We start from the raw sequence: 23,513 nt of genomic DNA, 5'->3' as shown, positions 1-23,513 counted from the left end.
TCAGCGTAGCTTTTCTGACGGTCACGAGCTGCCGCCATGCGTTGCCTTATCTGGGAAATCTTTTCCGTTGTGTCTACCACCAGTTCTGGGCCTGTGAGTTGACTATCACCGACTTCCGCCCAGCAGAGAGGTGATCGGCATTTACGACCGTACAATGCCTCAAAAGGTGCCGCCTGAATGCTAGTGTGGTAGCTGTTATTGTAGGAGAATTCCACCAGCGGTAGATGCTTCTCCCAGTTCTTGCCAAAATCGATCACACATGCTCTAAGCATGTCTTCCTGGGTTTGGATGGTGCGCTCAGACTGCCCATCCGTTTGTGGGTGGTAAGCGGTGCTCATGTCCAAACGTGAGCCAAAGGATTTGTGCATAGCTTGCCACAACTCGGAAGTAAAACGAGCGTCTCGGTCGGAAATAATAGAAGTTGGCACCCCGTGCCTCGAGACTACTTCCTTTAAATAGATTTCTGCCAAGGTAGAGAACTTGTCTGTTTCCTTAATGGCCAGAAAGTGTGCAGACTTAGTCAATCGATCTACTATCACCCAAATAGTATCATTCCTGCGTTGGGATCTAGGTAGCCCCGTAACAAAATCCATGGAAATTTGCTCCCATTTCCACTTCGGGATTTCCGGTTGCTGGAGTAGGCCTGCTGGTTTCTGATACTCAGTCTTGACTCTTGCGCAGGTCAAACATTTGCTAACGTAAGCTGCTATGAGGGCTTTCATGCCAGGCCACCAGTAAGTGGTCCTTAAGTCGTGGTACATCTTATCTGAACCAGGATGTACTGAATAACGGGACTTATGGGCTTCGTCCATCACCAGTTCTCGTAGATCTCCGTAAAGTGGGACCCAAATGCGCCCTGCCACATAGTAGGCGCCGCCTTCTTTTTGCTCTAATCGTTGTCTCGATCCTCGCAGGGACTCAGCCCTGAGGTTTTCCGGTTTCAGAGCTTCAGTCTGAGCATTTCGAATCTGGGTAGGGAGATTAGACTGGATGGTAAGTTGCAATGCTCGCACGCGCTTGGGCGTAGTGTATTTTCGGCTGAGGGCGTCTGCCACGACATTGGCCTTGCCCGGATGGTACTTGATGGCGCATTCATAATCATTCAGGAGTTCGACCCATCGACGCTGCCGCATGTTTAATTCCTTTTGCTTGAAGATATGCTCGAGACTCCTGTGATCGGTGTAAATGGTGCACTTGGTACCGTACAGGTAATGTCTCCATATCTTAAGCGCAAAGATCACTGCTCCTAGTTCCAAGTCGTGCGTAGTGTAGTTCCTTTCGTGCGTCTTAAGTTGTCAAGAGGCGTAAGCAATAACTTTGTCGCGTTGCATTAACACACAACCGAGCCCATGGATGGATGCATCGCAGTAAACCACAAAGTCGTCAGTGCCTTCAGGCAACGAGAGAATAGGAGCACTACAGAGATTATCCTTTAGTTTCTGAAATGCGGTTTCCCGAGCTTCACCCCATTTGTAAACCATACCTTTCTGAGTAAGAGCCGTGAGAGGCTGAGCGATCTTTGAAAATCCCATGATAAATCTTCGATAGTACCCTGCTAGTCCTAAGAATTGGCGGACTTCGGTCGGAGTCTTAGGGGTAGGCCAATTCTTTATAGAGTCGATCTTTGCAGGGTCGACGTGAATTCCATCCTTGTTAACCACGTGCCCAAGGAAATGGACTTCTCGAAGCCAGAAGTCGCATTTCGAGAACTTGGCATACAGTTGCTCCTTGCGAAGGAGTTCGAGGATAAGGCGCAGGTGCTGTTCATGCTCTTCTTGACTTTTCGAGTAGATCAGGATGTCGTCGATAAACACAATCACGAATTTGTCGAGGTAAGGTTTGCACACTCGGTTCATGAGATCCATGAATACCGCAGGCGCGTTGGTCATTCCAACGGGCATAACGAGGAATTCATAATGACCATAACGAGTTCTGAATGCAGTTTTGGAGATGTCTTCATTACGGACTCTTAGCTGATGATAGCCTGATCGCAGGTCAATCTTAGAGTAGTAGCTCGATCCTTGCAACTGATCGAATAGGTCATCGATTCGCGGGAGAGGGTAACGATTCTTGATGGTAACCTTGTTCAGCTCACGATAATCAATGCACATTCGGAACGTGCCATCCTTCTTCTTAACAAAGAGTACCGGTGCTCCCCAGGGTGATGAACTAGGACGGATAAACCCTTTATCCAATAGTTCCTGTAACTGCGTAGAGAGTTCCTTCAGTTCTGCAGGGGCTAGACGATAAGGCGCACGAGCTATAGGCGCTGCTCCGGGAGCTAGCTCGATTTGGAATTCGACCTGACGGTGGGGAGGGAGTCCAGGTAATTCCTCAGGAAATACCTCAGGGTAGTCACGCACTACCGGAAAATCTTCAATCCTCTTTTCCTTTTCCTGCGTGTTGGTGACAAGTGCTAAGATAGCGGTGTGCCCTTTTCGTAAACACTTCTGGGCCTTCAAGAAAGAGATAACGCCGGAGATTTCTCTGCCTTTGCCACCTTGTACAATGAGGGGTTTGCCAGAACGACGGGGAATACGAACTGATTTTTCTTGACAGAGGATCTCAGCGCGATGCTTGGATAGCCAATCCATACCAATAACGACGTCGAAGCTTCCAAGAGTAACAGGGAAAAGATCGATACTAAATGTGTGACCAGACAACTCTAGTTTGCAGCCTTTGATAACATGTGAGGCCTCGATGTTTCTACCATTAGCTAACTCGACGATATGATGAGAACTTAGTAACGAAAGCGGACGCTTAAGCTTCTTACTAATACGTAGGGACACATAACTAGCATCGGCTCCAGAATCAAATAATATAGAAACATAACGATCATCGAGTAGGAACTTACCCGCCACGACATTGGGGTCATTCCTTGCTTCTCCAGCTCCAATCACAAAAGCCCTTCCTCTAGCACCATTCCCAGCATTGTTGTTCTGATCGTTGTTTCCAGCTCCCTGATTGTTGTTGCGGTTCTGGTTCAGTTCAGGGCAATTCTTCTTAAAGTGCCCCTCAGCTCCACACTGGAAACAACCCTTGGCATTCCCGTGATGTTGTTGCTGCTGGTTCTGCCCCACGGGACGTGGACTCCTACAGTCCTTGGCCTCATGCCCCATTTTGTTACATCGCTGACACTGACCTTTCCCACACGGCCCGCTGTGATGTCGATTGCACTTGTTGCACTTGGGGTGGTTACCACGATAGCCACCCTGTTGTTGAGTGCCCTTGTTGTTTTCAGTTTTCCTTTGCTGAGCTGGGGCCTGAGTGGGGTTAGCATCCTTGCTTTGATTTCCTTCCCACTTACGCTTGTTGTCACTAGAAGTTCCGACAGTAGCACTGATCCTTTTGGGCAACCTGCCCTCTTCTACGGCCTGATCAGTAAGTTTGTGAGCAAGTCGAACGATCGGCTGAATGGTAGTGTGGTTGGCTGAAGTTACATGGCTTCGAATTTCTGGAGCCAAACCCTTGATGTACAGTTCGATTCTTCGATACATAGGTCGAGACATGTTTGGGCAAAGGGCAGCATAGTCATTGGACAGCTTGGTGTAGGTTTCAATCTCTGACCCAACCATCTTAAGCGCATAGTACTCGTTCTCAAGTTTGTGGATGTCATCCCGGTGACAGTACTCCTCCTTAATCATGTCCTTGAAATCCTCCCATGCCGTAGCATTAGCAGTTTCCAATCCAAACATCTGAATTTGCGCCTTCCACCAAGAAAGCGCGTTTCCTTCAAGCGTAGCAGTAGCAAACTTCACCCAATTCGCAGGGGGACACTCACAGACAGCAAAGACAGCTTCAACTTTTTCAATCCAATGCAGGAGACCTATGGCACCCTCAGTGCCGTTGAAAGGGAGAGGCTTGCAATCCATGAAAGTTTTGAAAGTACACACGGGTGGTTGCGCAGGTGCGTGCTGACCTGTTCGTGAGAAGCGAAGCGTACAGATTTAGGGACAAAAGGCGATGTGGCGGTAGGATCTAAACATCCTAGGATAACGAGTTTACCTCCAGGGTGAGCTGCGAAAGCTGCAGCCACCGTGTTAAGCAGGTTAGTGAATTGAGCCTGAGTCATGTTGATGTTTCCTCTTCCACGTCCACTCATTGTCTTCATAACCAGAAAACACAGTATGAGTGTGATGTCGTAATGTAGGGAGAATGAGATAGAAGAGAGAGGTGTATCTATCTAATTTAGGCACACTAGTACGTATAGTAAAACAGGAAACATAAGGTAAGCAAACAAGTAAACACTGGTCCGAGCTATGAGGTCAAGTGTGTCGAGCCTTGCACTTGGAGTGTAGTGTCGTCGCGAGTCACAGGTTATAGTCTGGTTTTCTCCAAAAAGATTTTCCCCTTTTTAAAACCAAGTTCACTATAACCAATGGCTTTGATACCAATCTGTCACACCCCCAAAATCCACCTGCGGATAACACCCGCTTTGAGGGCGTGACTGACCAGGATCCAGCCACCAATTACACTGATTAATTAAATTGATAACAAAAAGTGATACTTACTAACCATAAGATTAGCAAATATCAAGTTCAGAGTTTAAGGTTTCAAGTTCAAACGGTAATAAGTAGCGGAAGCATAAGTAAGGCAGTTTAAACAAAGTTCATAGTTCAAAATAAGGTAACACCCAACACAAGGGTGGACAGACACTACTCGTTCCCAAGCAGCAAGCTCCTTCGTCTACTGGTTACCTGCAAAGCATGCAGTAAGGGGGTCAACAATAATGCTGAGTGAGTTCACTAGTTGTCCAGTTTTAATTACCAAAAACTTAAGTTGTTTAGATAAAGCATTTATAATCACGTTGTGGGGAGCTACCCCATCTGTAAGCTCACTAAACTGTAGATACCGAAACTGTTGACGGAATATAAATTCGTGCCCCGAGTCAATGTCTATCGTCATTGACCATGTTGCAAGGTCTACTAGTTCACGCCCGATCCCCCCGGTCACGGTGTGAGGTTGTCAAACCTAATAGCGCTATCAACTAATAACCCGTTCGCCCCCAGCGATTAATCGGTATTGTAAGCAGGGACTTAAAGTGATAGAGTTTCGTTTAGTCTGGCTAGTTGTGATTTATAAATAATATCCAAACGTATCTCCCCCGGAGATAGTAGTTACCCATTCTGTTTTCCCCCGGAGTAATGGGTCAAAAGTATTTTTCCCAAAGTTGGTAGTTTGTTCGTGTCCCTCCGCGGGACGCATGCTTTTAGTGTGTGAACTCACCTTGGGTTGCTCGGCAGATTAGGTTACTTGGTCAAACACGTTGGTCACCACGTCCTAACATGGTTACCGGTATAGGTCAGGTTTGGTGTACAAGCAATCACGTAAAAATCTACACATAACTATCACGTTGCATGCATAAAAATATAGACAGTGGGTTATTGGGCCGGCCCTAGCATTTAAGCAGTCAAACAGTAACACGCAGATCAGTCAACAGGTGGTCTCGAGTCGCAACCAGGAGGTCTCGGCTTGTCACGCTGTGGTTGCGAGTCGCAACCGTCGTAGTCTCGAGTTGTCACGCTGTGATTACGAGTCGCAACCGTCGTAGTCTCGAGTCGCAATCGTGTGGTTTCGAGTTGTCACGCTTTGGTTGCGAGTCGCAACCGTGTGGTCTCGAGTTATCATGCTGTGGTTGCGAGTCGCAACAGTGTGGTTGCGAGTCGGAATGCTGTCCCTTTCATGTACACGTGATGATGCAGATGCATCAGTCCAATTTGTACCATGTAATCAGGCCCAAATCAAGTAATAGCCAATAAGGTTTCACTAACACTTTTCCTAATCTGACCATTAATAAAAATAGATCAAACTTTGCCATTTTTGAAATCTTCAAACCATATTCAAACAAGTTCATCATAAGTTCATAGTTTTCTAGGGTTTTCATCTTAACATAATCATGCATTTTTGAACCAAAACTTACATATTTTAACAAGATCATGATGCAAGAATAAAGAAACCTACAATATATAGCCGAAATCTTATGTTTAACATCATCATTTTTGCAAGAAATAAAGAAGCATAGTTTGGTTGGCCATAAATTCTCTTAAACTACCATTTTCTAGTCATTTTAAACATGTTACAAGTATTTTACACATAATGGTTTACACATATAGTGAAACTCACAAATCAACCTAAAAATCATGCATAACAATTCTAACTAAACATTCCCTAGTTCATAAACATTTCCTAAATCTTTTACACATAATGTAACACTAACCGGTTTGTGAAAAAGGCACCGAATAAAAGGAAGAAGCCGAGAAGATGAAGTGTCCGAGTTAGTGGTGATCTTGACCGGGTTTCTTGTCCGAGATCCTTGTGCGATCCGAGCTTGGTCCGAAAGTTGGAAGAGGTTGGGATGTTATTTGGGGTTTTCTAGTTGAGAGAGAATAGAAGGAGTGTGTTTGTGTGTTGTGTAACAAATGAAGGCAAGTGGGGAAATGTTAGGATTATATACCAAGTATCAAGTAGGCTAAGGGGGTTTCGGCCCAAACCGGTTACGGCCCAAGAGGCCCACTCGAGACCGAGTGGCCCACTCGCAACCGAGTGGTTGCGAGTCATGGTCTCGACTCACATACATATATATATATATATAATACATACAATACATATTATGCACAAAATTCACGTTTTCATTTAATAACATATATATACGCAAAAATTACAAGGTGTTCGTTCGGAAAAACCTAGAGTGTCACAATTATGACTCATATTAGGGGCTCCCATGGTTTCAGAAAACCATGGGCACACATGTAAGGTCCAGATCAAAGCTCAGTTTTCGATGAACGATCTTAACGGTTCTTGAATTTCTATAAATACCCACCGTCACTTACTCCCAAAGCACACTTGAATCTGATTTTGGTTCTCTAAGTTGAAGTTTATGCTTCATACCTGAGAGTAAATCGGATCAAGAGCTTGCGGGGACCTTCTGTAAGTATTCTTTCGTTCTTTTCATTCGTTTTTGTCGTTAAAGTCAAACTACGTTTGACTTTCTGCTTTGACCAGTTTATGGTCAACACGAAGTTCATTTGAACTTCATAACGTGAGCATAATCATGATGGTTATAGTCCCTAGTAACTATACCTACTGATTACCACGTTATCTAGGCTCAGTGACGAGTCGTAGTTTCGGCCAAAATGCGTTTTCTCGCGTATTTCGTAACCAAACTACTCTAGGTTATCAAAACCGTTTTTTTATATCAAAACCTGTTTTCTAACTTAACTAAACATGTTCTAGCATGTTTAGCTCGTCACTTTTTTTTAGATTAGTGCTTGTGTGGAGCCGAAAGTCAAGCGGACTAAACACCCGCTTAGACTTTCGAACATGACCCGTTTGGTCGATCATTAGGATCCGACCAAACATGTTTAGTGACCATAGTAGCGTAGGGAATAACCTTCTGAGGTTATACCTTATGGTCACTTTGGTTTGATTAGTCGCATGATAGGTAGTTTATATGCCTTTGGTAAATTACCAAAATACTCTTTTCATACATAATTGGTAATTAAGAATATGTAACCTAAACTTTTGTCACGTAACTGATTATGTAACATGTTTAAACGTATATGGGCATATAATACTTGTCATAGGACTAGCTAGACGTCTCGAATGCGCATTTGCGTGCACGACGCGTTAAATTAGCGTAAGCTACATTAATAGGTCGCGATGGGTCGAAAGCACTTAGGTTAGGTTTCATCTTAGGATGTAGGCCTTGTTAAACCATATCGCATGAGTTCCAACACTCATTTGGTTTACAAGACCTCATTCTATCCGATCATCCGATTTAGGCGTCTATTGTTTGACTAGTGGTTCGATTACTAGGTGCTGCTTAATTCCTTTGATTTGCTTGAGGTTGTTTGAAGTTCTATTGATTGAGGATACTTTGCACTTCATGTGAGTACATAGTTCCCCTATTTTACTATTTTCAATTGTTTTGGGGTGATTCATATGTACGAAATGGTTTTCAAAGTTTAAACGATGGTTTTTCAAAAACAATTAAGATGGTTGATACAAACTAATAACGATTTCAATAAAGTGAACAAACTTGTTGGTTGTAGTTACATAACAAATGACATTCATTAGCATTGATCAAGCCGGCCAGTATTAGGTTATGGTACCATAGGATCTAACAAATCCCGTTACTTTACTACGCCCATGGTTATGTGTGGGGGTTGTGGGTAGCGACTGAATCTGATGTTTGTTAACTTACCCTTTGGTGGTTTGTTAACTCGAGAAGTGAGAAGCGAGGTGGTCGAGTCACGAAGGTTTGAATGTTGTTAGCGAGACAACCATAAATAGTTATTCACAAATTAAAACAAGGATGATTTAAACGATTTTAAACGAGTTAACGCTTTGGAAAGGATTTTGAACAAGTTAAACCAATTGGATAAATGATTGGTTTTTGGTTAGTGGTTGGATAACGGGACGGGTGTAATGTGATGAAGGCATGGTAGATACGCCGCTGGTACTTCTTATATATAAGTGTTTTCATCATATTACATACAGTGGCGTTATTTAGTTCACTTGGGTAAACGATTTTGAAACAATGTCACACAAACGATGTTTTCTAAAAGATATAAACCATACGAGTTTCTAACGAGTTTTTACAAGATATTTTACAAGTTGGTTTTCTAAAACAAATGTTTTTGGGTTAAGAAGCATGGCTACGAGATTTTATAAACTATAACCATCTTGATTTGAGTTGGTTAAATTATGTTGCAATACACTTTTCAAAACGTGGTTTGTATTTTGACTCTTGTAGTCTAACTAAGTACCGCAACATATAAACGAAGCCATGATTCCGATACTCTTATAAAACCTATGTACTCACCAGCATTTCTTTGCTGACTTTTTTTTTACATATGTTTCAGGTGTTGTTGCTTGATGTGATGTCTAGGATGCATGCGTCACATAGGATCTGGACAAGGCCTTAGTGACATAATAACTATGATAGACGATATCAAACTTGTTTGGTCTATGTTAAGACAATGTAATGTTTAATTTTATCAATAAAACGAAACTCCTTTTGTATCCATGGTTGTGGAACAATAGCATCTTTTACAACACTCCCCGACGTTTCCGCCACGGTTTGTTGTCCTACGTGGTCGGGTGTCACAAAAAGCCACCAAAGTTAATGAACATTGACGAATATTCAGGGTGGTCAGAGAGGTTTAAGACCTAGGTACAGGCAAATCATTTTGAGTGTTGGATGAAAATTGAGTCAAGGTATGTACCTCCGACGAATGGAGCGGGTATTGAGAAAGCACTTCATCAGTTAACTCCGATTGAACAGGATAGTTTTAAAGCCGAAAAGAAAATGATGAGTATCTTGCAACAAGCAATCAAAGAAGATATTTTGGTTTTGCTACAAAATCAAAGTGACTCGCAGTCTATCTGGAATTCACTAAAAGTCAGGTTTCTTGGAAGTGTTTCGATGATAAAGAGCAAGACGGCATTGCTGAAAAAGGAATTTGATATTTTTACTTCTATCAAGGGTGAGACAACAAAAGATTTGATCGAGAGATATTGTCATTTGGTTGTAGAAATGAAGTGTTTGAGCATTGAAAAAACAGATGAAGAATGGGTTGACAAGCTGGCAGATGCTTTACCGTATGATGAATGGGGCACATATTTGATGGTTTTGAAAAACAACATGGAGTATGTTGGTTTCAATCTTAGCATGTTTATCGAGAAAATTGAATCGCATGAGCTTGAACTTAAAAAGATCAGAAAAATGAAATCAGCAAATGTACAACAAGATGTTCAGTTGTACTACAAAGGAAGCTCAACAGCAACATCTACCCCAAGTCCAAAAATTCAGACAGCATTTAGTGCTGATTCTACATCAGGAGTTTCTCAAAGCACTCCAAGCAACAGCCATTCATCATTCACAATCTTTGAACCAAATCCTAAGGTTCAGAGTTCACAAGAACAAGCTTATACTCAAAGTTCTTCAGGGTCAAACAATCAAGGTCACGGTCAAGGGATTCTATGCAATATAGCTGTGAACATCAAGAATGGTCAAGATTTTACAGAATCAGTAGCAAAATAGCATATATCACTACTTGCTTCAGTACTTGAGTCCTATGAAAGTCTTGTTGCTGGGAAAATTGGAGATCCTGACATGACGAAAGAAGACTACGATCAGATCTATCCAGAGGAGCTGGAACTCATAGATATTAAGTGGGGGATGGCAAGTCTTGTGAGGAGAGCACAAAGGTTCATGGAAATAACCAGACGAAACAGTCTCTCCGGACCTGATTGTAAGCTTGGATTTGAAAAAGCGAAAGTTACGTGCTTCAAGTGCAAAGAAAAAGGGCATGTCAAACGTGAGTGTCCAAACAGGGAAATAAACAATCATTAGAATCCGTTCACAAATGACTATTACCGACAACCAATCTATCACAAAAATAGTCAGCAACCATTCAATACAAGACCTCAAATTGAAAACAAACCAGAAAAGGCTCTTTTGGTTAATCAGGATGATGAGAAGGTTGCAGAAGGGTTTAGTTGGGATAAATATGTTACTGGTCGGTGAAGTAATGAGTGAAGAGAGTCTGGCAGAGGTTGAATAGGCAGCAGCATAAGTTTACTATTATCAATCAGAACAGGAGATTATTGCTACTTCTTTTAAATCCATAATGCCTCTAAACATGTTTGATTCTTTTGCAGGATACTTCAGCGAGCCAACAACAGGTTTTTGTCCACAAAATGACGTCGAAAAAGCTCCAGTTGAAGAAATCATAGATGTTTTTAAAGAGATGAATGAAGAAACTCTGAAGGAGATAGCTGACAAGGTGCTGATGGTCAAGCTGAAAGAGGTAGACAAAACTCAAGAGTCAATGTCTATCGAAAAGGAGTCAGTCGAAAAGGAGTCCGAGTTCAAATCAGGAAATCTGGATATCAAATCAGGAGAAAAATCAGAGTCTGAGTCTGACGGGTTTGGTAAACCAGAAATTAAAACTGTTAGGATCTGAGTTTGGATTGATTGTGATTTATGTTTGAATTAAGATGAATAATGAAAGAGTAATGTAGCGGAATTAAAATGGAAACAAACTTTTCACAATCAAACAGAAGAAATGCTTTCAACATACATTTTCAACAAAGAACCAAATGCTTTAATTTATTTCAAACACTGATTACAATTGCATGTATGCTACAAACTCCCCCTCAGCCTGAGCTCAGTAATTTGTTCATGCAGGAAGAAGATGGTAAAAGAGCTAATAGAACAGTACAGGGCACTCTTCTATTTATAGGCACGGACAAACCACTGAGCATCTTTGCTGACGTCACCATGAAAGTGACATCTAACTTCCTAACAAACTCTAACATCTGACCTATACAAACTCTGCTATGCTAACAACTGTTATTACAATACAATTCATAAAGAAAACAAAACTACTACTGCATCCTTCCACTGATGTGAACCCAACAGCGCTTTACATATCTAGCAGAGCTTGACTCATAGCAGTAGATTGAACAGTAGAGCTTTAGTCTTCCATCATTCTTTAACTTGGGCAGCAGTTGTTGGTCAGCAGTTTGTAGCGATCAGTAGATTGGAGGTCAGCAAATGTTGAAACCACTTTCAAGGGGAGAGAATTGAAGCATAACATCTGCTTATTCTGGATCCACTGCCCTGATCCAGTTTTGGCTTTAACTATATGTTCCTCTGATAGGGTTCAATCCCAACAATCTCCCCCTGGAACAGATAATGCCAAAACTCTTCATTATTGGTAGATTTTTATTGCCTCATTAACAGTTCCCTTATTTGCCCTTTGAGTTATAGTTCAAAGGCTAAGGTATCCGTGTCATCATCATCCCTGCTAAGTGGAAGATCAAGGAGATCCTACAAATCTTCAAGACTCAAGCCAAGAGCTTGTTCCCTTGTTATTTTCTTCACTTCTCCACTAGACTTGATCACTGTCAGTACATGGGTCTGTTTGTCAGTTTTGCACTTTAGTACTTTTGAGTCTGGTGAGTTTCTTGGGATATTTTTATTCGATGAGGTGTTTGGTGATGCAGGCCTATTCATGACTGACTGAGCAGTACTTGCAGTTTGATTCAACCCAAGAGTTTCTTCAATCACTCTCTTTATGCCCTCTTTCACCAGGTCATCACCAGCCATTAACTCTTAGATTCATTCAGCATCCAACTGATTTTGTTCCCTTCTTTTATAGATGGCAGCACCAGCTGGAGCAGTGGCTCTTTTGACTTGCAGCTTTGGTGGTCTTGTTGAGACCTCTGCTTTGGAATAGTTAGGTTTTTGTGGAACTTTTGGATCCTTCTTTCTTAGTTCCTCCAACCTTTTGTAGGTGGCCCTGACCCTATCTTCTCTCCATTTTGACATTGAATTCTTTGACACATAGTCAGCTGCTATCAGCTCCTCTTTCATTTTCTTCAAATCTAAAGCCTTGTCGGGTACATTCTTTTTGAATTTTTCAGGAGGAGTATGTTTGACCTTATTTTTGATCATTTCTTGAATCCTGGCTGCTTCATTTTCAAGCTCAGGAATGGTCTAGTCTTTATACTTGTATTTCTCTCCTTTGTATTTCTTGTAAGTCATGATGTTATCAATGTAGTCTTTTCTCAAGCTCTCATCTGCCCTTTCTGAGATTTGTTGACATACATTTTTAGCAAATTGCTCCAAAGATCTAACTTGTGTAAGTAGAAACTGATAATTCTGCTGAATTTCTCTATCAGATTTCCCTTTTGTATTTCTGTTTGAGATATCCTCTGCTTGCTTAGCCTTGATTTTCAAATATTCTTCAATATTGTTAGGAATGGGATATCCTTCAACTGATGGCAAACTCCTTTTAGCAGGGTCATCCTCATAATAGAAAGATTTGATTTCTTCTCTAACTGCTATAAGTTCCAGAGGAAATTGAACACCTGCAGGAGGTAATGGCTCTTGAATTTGAGCTGAAGAGAGAGGGATGGGTTTTGGAATTGTGACTAGTGACAGAGGTTTTGAAGATGTTGGTGGTGGAGAAATCTCATCATCTTTCAAGATTAACCTTCTCCTTTTTGGTTAAGGAGAGGTTTATGATGTTTTGGGTGGATCAGTGGTGGTGATTTGAGAGGAATTGATTTGTGATTGACTAACAGTTGTTGAAACAACTGGTGTTTCAACCACTGTTGTCATTACAACTGATGTTGTAACATCTGGTGTCTTCTGCTTTTTGGCAGGAGGTGATGATGGTGGAGTGGCTGTTTTGGAGGTGAAGTGATTTTTGGTTGTGATGGTGGTAAGGCAGTGATAGTGGTGTGTGTTGTAGTGATGGTTTTAGGTTTAACAACTGCTGAAACCCTAGATGTACCAACATTTGTTGATAAAACAGGAGTTACAACAGCTGTTTGGTTGGAAGATTGATGTTGAGGGCTTTTGGATGGTGGTTTTTGTCACACGCCCAAAATCCACCATGCGGAGTATCACCGCTTGGAGGCGTGACATGATCAGGATCGAGCCACCAATCATATTGAACAACGAAATTAAGTAAACAAAATCGACCACAACATAAGTTCAAAACATAAGTTCGTAGTTCATAAGTTTAAGGACCAAAACATAAGTTCCATAAATTCATAAAGTTTATTTATTAAGCACGAGACATAATAGTCCACATCTCACAACAACTTCCTCCTCATGCAAGCTCCATAAGCATCTAGCGACTTGTAAGGCATGTAACAACGACTCAACAACAAAGTTGAGTGAGTTCACGATTGGTTGACTAGTTTTCTGAAAAACGTGGTTTGACTTTCGTTGGTATATTTTCCGTGGGGGTTTCCCCATAGTTGAAAGTATGTTTAACCAGTTCCTTTTATTACCCAAACCATATCTTTAATCAGTGGGGGCTTCCCAATGTGAACCACTAGACCATAACATATCGACAACTGACGAACATTAAATGTGCCCTACATCAATGTCTATCATCATTGACAGTTTGCCATAGTCCATTAGTACACGTCCGTCCGAACGGCACGGTGTGAGGTTTGTTAAACCTAATAGCGCTATTAACTATGACCCGCTCGCCATTGGCCTCGGCGATTAAGTCGATATAAGAGGAGGGACTTAATGATAGAGTTTTGTCTAGTAAGTTTTAAGGTTGTTGTCCTACCCAAGGAGGACGAACGTACGTATTCTACCCAAGGAGAATACGCAGGATTAATATTGGCATCCTACCTATGGAGGATGGTCGTACATATCCAACCCAAGGAGGATATGTAGATTTTGTTTTAACTCTTTAACCCATTCCCAAACCACCGGGAACCCCATGCCTTGTAGAAAGTGTGAACTCACCTCGGTTTGCTCGGTTAGATTAATTACTCTAATAATCAGAAATCAAGCACGTCCTAATAAGGTGCAGATAACAATCAGTTTCTCATGCATAACACGTATTCATTATGTACGGTTTAACTACTCATTACTTCTATCACACACCACACAATTCAAATGTCAAGTTATATTGTTAAGTTACATTATTTTGCCTAAATAATATAACTAGTTCACAACATAAGCAAATAATCACACATGCGTTTTAGTATTAAAATATATATTCTAAATATATATTTTTTCCATTTTTATTTAAGAAAAATCAACCTCCGACACTCGTATCTTGTTACAAAAATTATGGCGAAGTTTATATTCAGAACACAAGTTATAAAGTATATGTGTAACACTTGTTGGAAAATATTTTCTAAGTCTTGAAATTTTTAGAAAATTTTGCCTGAGTTTCCCCTAAAAACGGACGTGTCCATGCTTACTAGCATATCGTTTTCTTTTCAAATCAATCAACAATCATCAACAATCAATCTTTACATTTCCAAGAGCAAAAATATATGCGTTTCACACTAATCATGAACTTGATATATTTCGAAACGTGTAGTAACTCGGTAAAGCTTTTAGTGGACTTAGTTACCTTTCGTAACGTATTTATTTCTTTAAAAATCATTCTCATAAAATAATTTAGTGTTTACAACTTGTAATTAATTTTTACAAAAATTAAACTCTTGAACTCTTCTTGTAAATAAAATATTCTCATACTTGTCCTATTTCTAAAAATAGTGTAAGTGTTTGTAATCGTCATGGTTTTCCAAAAACTGCTTCTCTAACTTGGTTTCTTTACAAAAATCTTTTGTAACTCTTGGATTTACAAGATCATCAACTTACTAGCTTAATTATATTTCATGAAAAATATCATTTTTATCAAGTTCATTTCTACTTAGAAAGTGGTCTTTTGTTTGTAACACAAACCACTTTCTAATCTTGTTAAACCATTTTACTAAATATTATTTAACAAGATCCACATGGTGATTAACATCACACAACCAAGCATTATCATAGAATTAACAACATACTCATGACAACATCAAACTAGTAGCATTTCATCTTCAAGTAAACATTTATGTTCATGATTCTTGTTTAACACCTTTTAGTGTTCATGTTCTTTAGTGATTTAAACATAACCATCTTACTACAACTTTTAACCATGATACAAGATGATCAAGGGTGTAACAAAGAACTTACTACTAGCACAAAGGCTAGGGATGAATCTCTAATGAAAAGATGAAGAAGATGATGGTGAAAAGCTATGTATGAAGCTTCTCAAGGTTCCACAAGTTGCAAGCTCCGTTGAATAGCCTTCTACACTTGAATGAAGCTCAAAGATGGATGAATATGGTGGTTTAGTGGTGGTGATGGGGGCAGTCATGGGGGAGCCGAGAAGAGGAGAGGGAGTGAGGGTAAGGGGTGTGATCTTGTGAAGTATGGTAAGGATCTATGCACCATACTTTATAAGGACACGTTCATATGTTTTAGTAACTTCAACAAGCAAAGATCTAATAAACAAATGCAATATAATCTAATCAAGATATATGAGGCATGGTGGATGATTTGTGTGGGTCCACTTGGGACCGATTTCGGCTAGGGGGGTTAAGTTAAAGATTTTGCAACTAAATGGTAAAGACTAGTTAGATTTCCATGTATGCTCTTACATGTGATATTTATTTGATATTTAGTGGGTGCTAGGGTGTTCGGGGATCCTGACAAGCCAAGAAATAATGAAACAATGTGTTTGGCAAAAATTTGGTGTCCCGGGTAATGTCCGGTTATCCAGTTAGATAATGTTCCGTTAAAGTGTTTAATTATTCCTTAAGGTGTCTTTTATATATATTTTTGTAACACAATTAATTCCTAACACTTAGGAAAACATTCAGGACCATTTAGTCAATTTTCTGCACAAGACTAGTATATTAACAAACACATGCAAGTATGACGCAGTAGTTAGAAAATAGTTATGTAATTCAACACAGTCATCAAGCACTTTAATTAACATTGATACATCATACGGATACATGTAATTATGAGGGTTGTCACATTCTCCCCCTGTTAAGAAAATTTCGTCCTGAAATTTAGCCGTGGTTATTGAGGAAGCTAGTTAAGTTGCGTGGTTTCCTGGTTTTCGTGGGGTGTCACATCATCCCCCCGTTGATTTGGAATTTCGTCCCGAAATTCTTCAGTAGCTTCAGTCTTAGTAGTGGTTGTACATTGCTTAAACAACTGGAGGTACTTGAGTTTCATTTGGTCTTCTCGTTCCCAGGTATACTCTGGCCACGACGGGAATCCCAACGAACTCGGACAAGAGGTATTCTGGTACGGTTGAGAATTTTAACATCTCGATCAGTAATCTCTACTGGTTCCTCGACAAATCGCAATTGGTCGTCGATTGTGAGCTCCTTTAAGGGAACTATGAGGGTCTCATCTAACATACACTTCTTCAGATTCGACACATGGAAAACATTGTGAACTCCGCTGAGTTCTGCCGGTAGATTCAACTTATAAGTCACCTTGCCAATCTTCTCAATGATTTCGAATGGTCCGACATAACGCGGATTGAGTTTTCCTCGTTTGCCAAAGCGAACTAAACCTTTCCAAGGTGAAACTTTAAGTAGCACTCGGTCCCCAACCTGGAACTCGAGTGGTTTCCTTCGCTTATCTGCATAGCTTTTCTGACGGTCACGAGCTGCCGCCATTCGTTGCCGTATCTAAGCAATTCTCTCGGTTGTATCTACTACAAGTTCTAGGCCAGTGATTTGGCTGTCACCAACTTCTGCCCAACAGGGAGGTGATCGACACTTCCGTCCATATAATGCCTCGAACGAAGCGGCCTGAATACTGGTGTGGTAACTGTTGTTATACGAGAGCTCCACTAACGGGAGGTGTTTTTCCCAGCCATTACCAAAGTCGATTACACACGCCCTAAGCATGTCTTCAAGGGTTTGGATGGTGCGTTCAGATTTCCCATCCGTCTGTGGGTGATATGCCGTGCTCATGTCTAATCAAGAACGAAAGGATTTGTGCATAGCTTGCCACAATTCGGACGTAAAATGTGAGTCACCATTAGAAATGATGGAGGTTGGCACTCCATGCCTTGATACTGCTTCCTTTAGGTAGATGTCTGCTAGGGTAGAAAACTTATCCGTTTCCTTGATAGCCAGAAAGTGTGCAGATTTGGTCAGTCGATCCACGATTACCCAAATGGTATCGTTTCCGCGTTGAGATCTAGGCAGGCCAGTAATGAAATCCATGGAAATTTTCTCCCATTTCCATTTCGGGATCTCTGGTTGTTGGAGTAGGCCTGATGGTTTATGATATTCAGTTTTGACTCTCGCACAAGTCAAACATTTACTGACGTAGGTTGCTATGTTGGCTTTCATACCAGGCCACCAATACGTAGTCTTGAGATCGTGGTACATCTTATCCGAACCAGGATGTACCGAATAACGAGACTTGTGCACTTCGTCCATCACAAGCTCGCGTAAGTTTCCGTAAAGTGGAACCCAGATGCGCCCTGTTACATAGTAGGCGTCGTCTTCCTTTTGTTCTAGCCGTTGCCTCGATCCTCGTAAGGACTTAGCCCTGATGTTTTCTACTTTCAACATTTCAACCTGAGCATCTCGTATTTGAGCAGGAAGGCTAGAGTGAATGGTGAGCTGTAACGCACGTACAACTTAGGTATAGTATCCTTTCGGCTGAGGGCGTCGGCCACAACATTGGCTTTGCCCGGATGATAATTGATCGCACATTCGTAGTCATTCAAGAGTTCGACCCATCGACGTTGTTGCATGTTTAACTCCTTTTGCTTGAAGATATGCTCGAGACTCCTGTGATCGGTGTAAATGGTGCACTTGGTACCGTACAGGTAATGTCTCCATATCTTAAGTATGAAAACAACTGCTCCCAACTCCAAGTCGTGTGTAGTGTAGTTCCTTTCGTGAACTTTAAGTTGGCGTGATGCGTAGGCAATGACCTTGTCACGTTGCATCAACACGCAACCAAGTCATTGGATGGAAGCGTCGCAATAAACCACAAAATCATATGTGCCTTCAGGCAAAGAGAGGATAGGCGTGCTACAAAGTCTGTCTTTTAAGTGCTGAAACGCAGATTCCTGTGCATCACCCCAACTATAGGTGACACCTTTCTGAGTCAGTGAAGTGAGAGGTTGCGCAATCTTCAAGAAATCCTTGATAAACCTTCTGTAATATCCTGCCAAACCCAAGAATTGGCGTATTTCTGTTGGTGTACGGGGTGCAAGCCAGTTCTTGATCGAGTCAACCTTGGATGGATCAACATGAATTCCATCCTTGTTTACTACGTGGCCTAGAAAATGGACTTCGCGAAGCCAAAAGTCACATTTCGGAAACTTGGCCTACAACTGCTCTTTTCGAAGAAGTTCCAGAATAAGTCTCAGATGTTGCTCGTGTTCCTCCTGACTCTTAGAGTAGATTAGGATATCGTCGATGAAAACTATGACAAACTTATCCAGGTAAGGCTTGCACACTCGGTTCATGAGATCCATGAAGACTGCAAGTGCATTCGTCAATCCGAAAGGCATGACCAAAAACTCGTAATGCCCATAACGAGTTCTGAATGCTGTTTTGGAGATGTCCTCCTCTCGGACTCTCAGCTGATGGTAGCCTGACCTTAGGTCAATCTTTGAATAGAAACTCGACCCTTGCAACTGGTCGAATAAATCATCAATGCGTGGAAGAGGATAACGATTCTTCACGGTCACCTTGTTGAGTTCGCGGTAGTCAATACACATTCTGAAGGTACCGTCTTTCTTCTTCACGAATAACACTGGAGCTCCCCAGGGCGAAGAGCTAGGACGTATGAAACCCTTTTCCAAGAGTTCTTGTAGTTGCGTGGATAGTTCTTCAAGTTTTAATGGAGCTAGACGATAAGGTGGTCGAGCTATGGGCGCTGCTCCAGGAGCTAGCTCGATTTGAAATTCAACTTGACGATGAGGCGGAAGACCAGGTAATTCCTCAGGAAAGTCACGTACAATAGGAATGTCTTCTATCTTCCTTTCTTCCGAGGATGTATTAGAAACGAGGGCTAGAATAGCAGTGTGGCCCTTTCGCAAACACTTCTGGGCCTTAAGGAAAGAGATGATGCACACAACAGCACCACTCTTATCGCCACGAATTACGAGGGGTTCTTTACCAGAACGAGGGATGCGGACAATCTTCTCGTTGCAAAGAATTTCCGCTTGATGTTGAGATAGCCAATCCATCCCAATAATAACGTCGAAACTACCCAGAACGATAGGAATAAGATCAATGGAGAAGGTCTGACCAGCTAGGACGAGGTTACAGCCCTTAACTGCGTGTGTGGCTTCAAGACTTTTACCGTTTGCTATTTCTACCGTGTGTTTGGTGTTCAGAAGTGTTGGGGTGCGCTTAAGCATTTGGCTAACTTTTAAGGATACATAACTAGTATCGGCACCCGAATCAAATAAAATAGTAACAAAGAAGTCGTCCAGAAGAAACTTACCCATCACAACGTTGGGATCGTTCCTTGCATCACCCTGACCAATCACGAAGGCACGACCTCGGGCGCCATTGCCATTATTGTTACCCCCGTTGTTCCTCCATTGTTGCCTCCATTGTTGTTCCCGTTTCCTTGATTGTTGTTGTTCTGATTCTGGTTCAACTGAGGACAGTTCCTTTTAAAGTGGCCTTCAGCGCCACACTGAAAGCATCCTTTATTTCCCTGTTGTTGCTGCTGTTGGTGGTTCTGTGGAGCTTGTTGTTGCTGTTGAGGATTCTGATTCGCAGGACGTGGGCTCCTAGAATCCTTGGCTTCATGACCCAGCTTGTTACATCTCAGGCAACAACCCTTGTGGCACTGCCCGCTATGATGCTTATTGCACCGTTTGCACTTGGAGTGGTTCCCTCGGTATCCGCCCAGTCCTTGACTACCAGAGGATTGCTGACCAGGACTCTGGTGGACATCAGTCTTTCGCTGCTGGGACTGAACTGAAGTAGAACACTTGCCCGAATTTCCATCCCACCTGCGCTTGTTATCATTGGGAGCATCAGTAGTAATAGCGCTAACTTGCTGATCAGTGAGATGATGAGCTAGTTGTATAACTTGCTGAATGGTACCCAGGTCAGCTGAAGTCACGTGACTCTGAATATCTGGTACAAGACCCTTGAGGTACAGCTCAATACGCTTGATGAGAGGGTCCACCATAGTAGGACACAAGATGGCTAATTCGTTCGATCTCTTTGTGTATGCCTCGATTTCAGACGCCGTCATCTTCAATTTGAAAAATTCCACCTCTAGCTTGTGGATGTCGTCACGACTGCAGTACTCTTCTTTGATCAACTCCTTGAATTCGTTCCATGGCGTGGCATTAGCAACCGCCAGCCCAAGCAGTTGAACCTGTACTTTCCACCAGGTTAACACATCTCCTTCAAGCGTTCCAGTAGCAAATTTTACCCTACGGTCTTCAGGGCATTCACACATCAAAAGCAGACTCAAGCTTCTCGAACCAGTGTAGAAGGCCTACAGCTCCTTCTGTGCCACTGAAAGTACTAGGTCGGCAGTCCATGAATGATTTGAACGTGCACACAGGAGGTTGTGCAGGTTGACCTCCTGCAGGGACAGCTGTGAGTGCCTCAGCAACTCGTTTATTGATCAAAGTCGTGCAACTGGGCTTGAGTTAGGTTGATACATCCTCCGCGTCCTTTCATGATTCTTCACAACGAAGCAACATAAGTGAGAAAAGTGTCGAGAGAGTGCATAAGTGTGGGACGACAGTAGAGAGTAAGCACACAAGGTTCAAATAGCAGTAATCACGTTAATTAATGCACAGTGTGAACCATCTAACCGACAATATAACATAATCATACCACCTATTGTGTCGAGACTTGCACGTGGAGCGAAGCGTCGTTGTGGATCGTTGAGCACTGCACAGGTTATAGTCTAGTTTTGTCAAAAAGCTTTTCCCCTTTTTAAAACCAAGTTCACTATAACCAATGGCTCTGATACCAATCTGTCACTCCCGCAAAATCCACCGTGCGGAGTGTCACCGCTTGGAGGCGTGACATGACCAGGATCTAGCCACCAATCATATTGAACAACGAAATTAAGTAAACAAAACCAACCACAGTACGATTGGAGACCAAAAGAGAGTAACCGAATTTAAGTTAACAGCGGAAGCATAAAACGTAAGTCCAAAACATAAGTTCGTAGTTCATAAGTTTAAGGACCAAAACATAAGTTCCATAAATTCATAAAGTTTATTTATTAAGCACGAGACATAATAGTCCACATCTCACAACGACTTCCTCCTCGTGCAAGCTCCATAAGCATCTAGCGACCTGTAAGGCATGTAACAACGAGTCAACAACAAAGTTGAGTGAGTTCACGGTTGGTTGATTAGTTTTCTGAAAAACGTGGTTTGACTTTCGTTGGCTTATTTGTTGTGGGGGTTTCCCCATAGTTGAAAGTATGTTTAACCAGTTCCTTTTATTACCCAAACCATATCTTTAATCAGTGGGGGCTTCCCCATGTGAACCACAAGACCATAACATATCGAAAACTGACGAACATTAAATGTGCCCTACGTCAATGTCAATCATCATTGACAGTTTGCCATAGTCCATTAGTACACGCCCATTCGAATGGCACGGTGTGAGGTTTGTTAAACCTAATAGCGCTATTAACTAATGACCCGCTCGCTATTGGCCTCGGCAATTAAGTCGATATAAGAAGAGGGACTTAATGAGAGAGTTTTGTCTAGTAAGTTTTAAGGTTGTTGTCCTACCCAAGGAGGACGAACGTACGTATTCTACGTACGGTTTATCTACTCATTACTTCTATCACAAACCACACAATTCGAATGTCAAGTTATATTGTTAAGTTACATTATTTTGCCCTAAATAATATAACTAGTTCACAACATAAGCAAATAATGACACATGCGTTTTAGTATTAAAATATATATTCTAAATATATATTTTTTCTATTTTTATTTAAGAAAAATCAACCTCCGACACTCGTATCTTGTTTCAAAAATTATGGCGAAGTTTATATTCAGAACACAAGTTATAAAGTATACGTGTAACACTTGTTAGAAAATATTTTCTAAGTCTTGAAATTTTTAGAAAATTTCGCCAGAGTTTCCCTTAAAAACCAAGGTGTTCATTCTTACTAGCATATCGTTTTCTTTTCAAAATCAATCAACAATCATCAACAATCTTTACATTTCCAAGAGCAAAAATTATGTGTTTCACACTAATCATGAACTTGATATATTTCGAAAACGCGTAGTAACTCGTTAAAGCTTTTAGTGGACTTAGTTACCTTCCGAAACATATTTATTTCTTTAAAAATCATTCTCATAAAATAATTTAGTGTTTACAACTTGTAATTAATTTTTTACAAAAATTAAACTCTTGAACTCTTCTTGTAAATAAAATATTCTCATACTTGTCCTATTTCTAAAAATAGTGTAAGTGTTTGTAATCGTCATGGTTTTCCAAAAACCGCTTCTCTAACTTGGTTTCTTTACAAAAATCTTTTGCAACTCTTGGATTTACAAGATCATCAACTTACTAGCTTTATTATATTTCATGAAAATATCATTTTTATCAAGTTCATTTCTAGTTAGAAAGTGGTCTTTTGTTTGTAACACAAACCACTTTCTAATCTTATTAAACCATTTTACTAAATATTATTTAACAAGATCCACATGGTGATTAACATCACACAACCAAGCATTATCATAGAATTAACAACATACTCATGACAACATCAAACTAGTAGCATTTCATCTTCAAGTAAACTTTTATGTTCATGATTCTTGTTTAACACCTTTTAATGTTCTTGTTCTTTAGTGATTTAAACATAACCATCTTACTACAACTTTTAACCATGATACAAGATGAACAAGGGTGTAACAAAGAACGTACTACTAGCACAAAGGCTAGGGATGAATCTCTAATGAAAAGATGAAGAAGATGATGGTGAAAAGCTATGTATGAAGCTTCTCGAGGTTCCACAAGTTGCAAGCTCCTTTGAATAGCCTTCTACACTTGAATGAAGCTCAAAGATGGATGAATATGGTGGTTTAGTGGTGGTGATGGGGGCGGTTAAGGGGGAGCCGAGAAGAGGAGAGGGAGTGAGGGTAAGGGGTGTGATCTTGTGAAGTATGGTAAGATCTACGCACCATGCT

Source organism: Helianthus annuus, chromosome 6, assembly GCF_002127325.2.
Source record: "Helianthus annuus cultivar XRQ/B chromosome 6, HanXRQr2.0-SUNRISE, whole genome shotgun sequence".
Classification (NCBI taxonomy): Eukaryota; Viridiplantae; Streptophyta; class Magnoliopsida; order Asterales; family Asteraceae; genus Helianthus; species Helianthus annuus.
Note: the sequence above shows the minus strand (reverse complement) of the source record.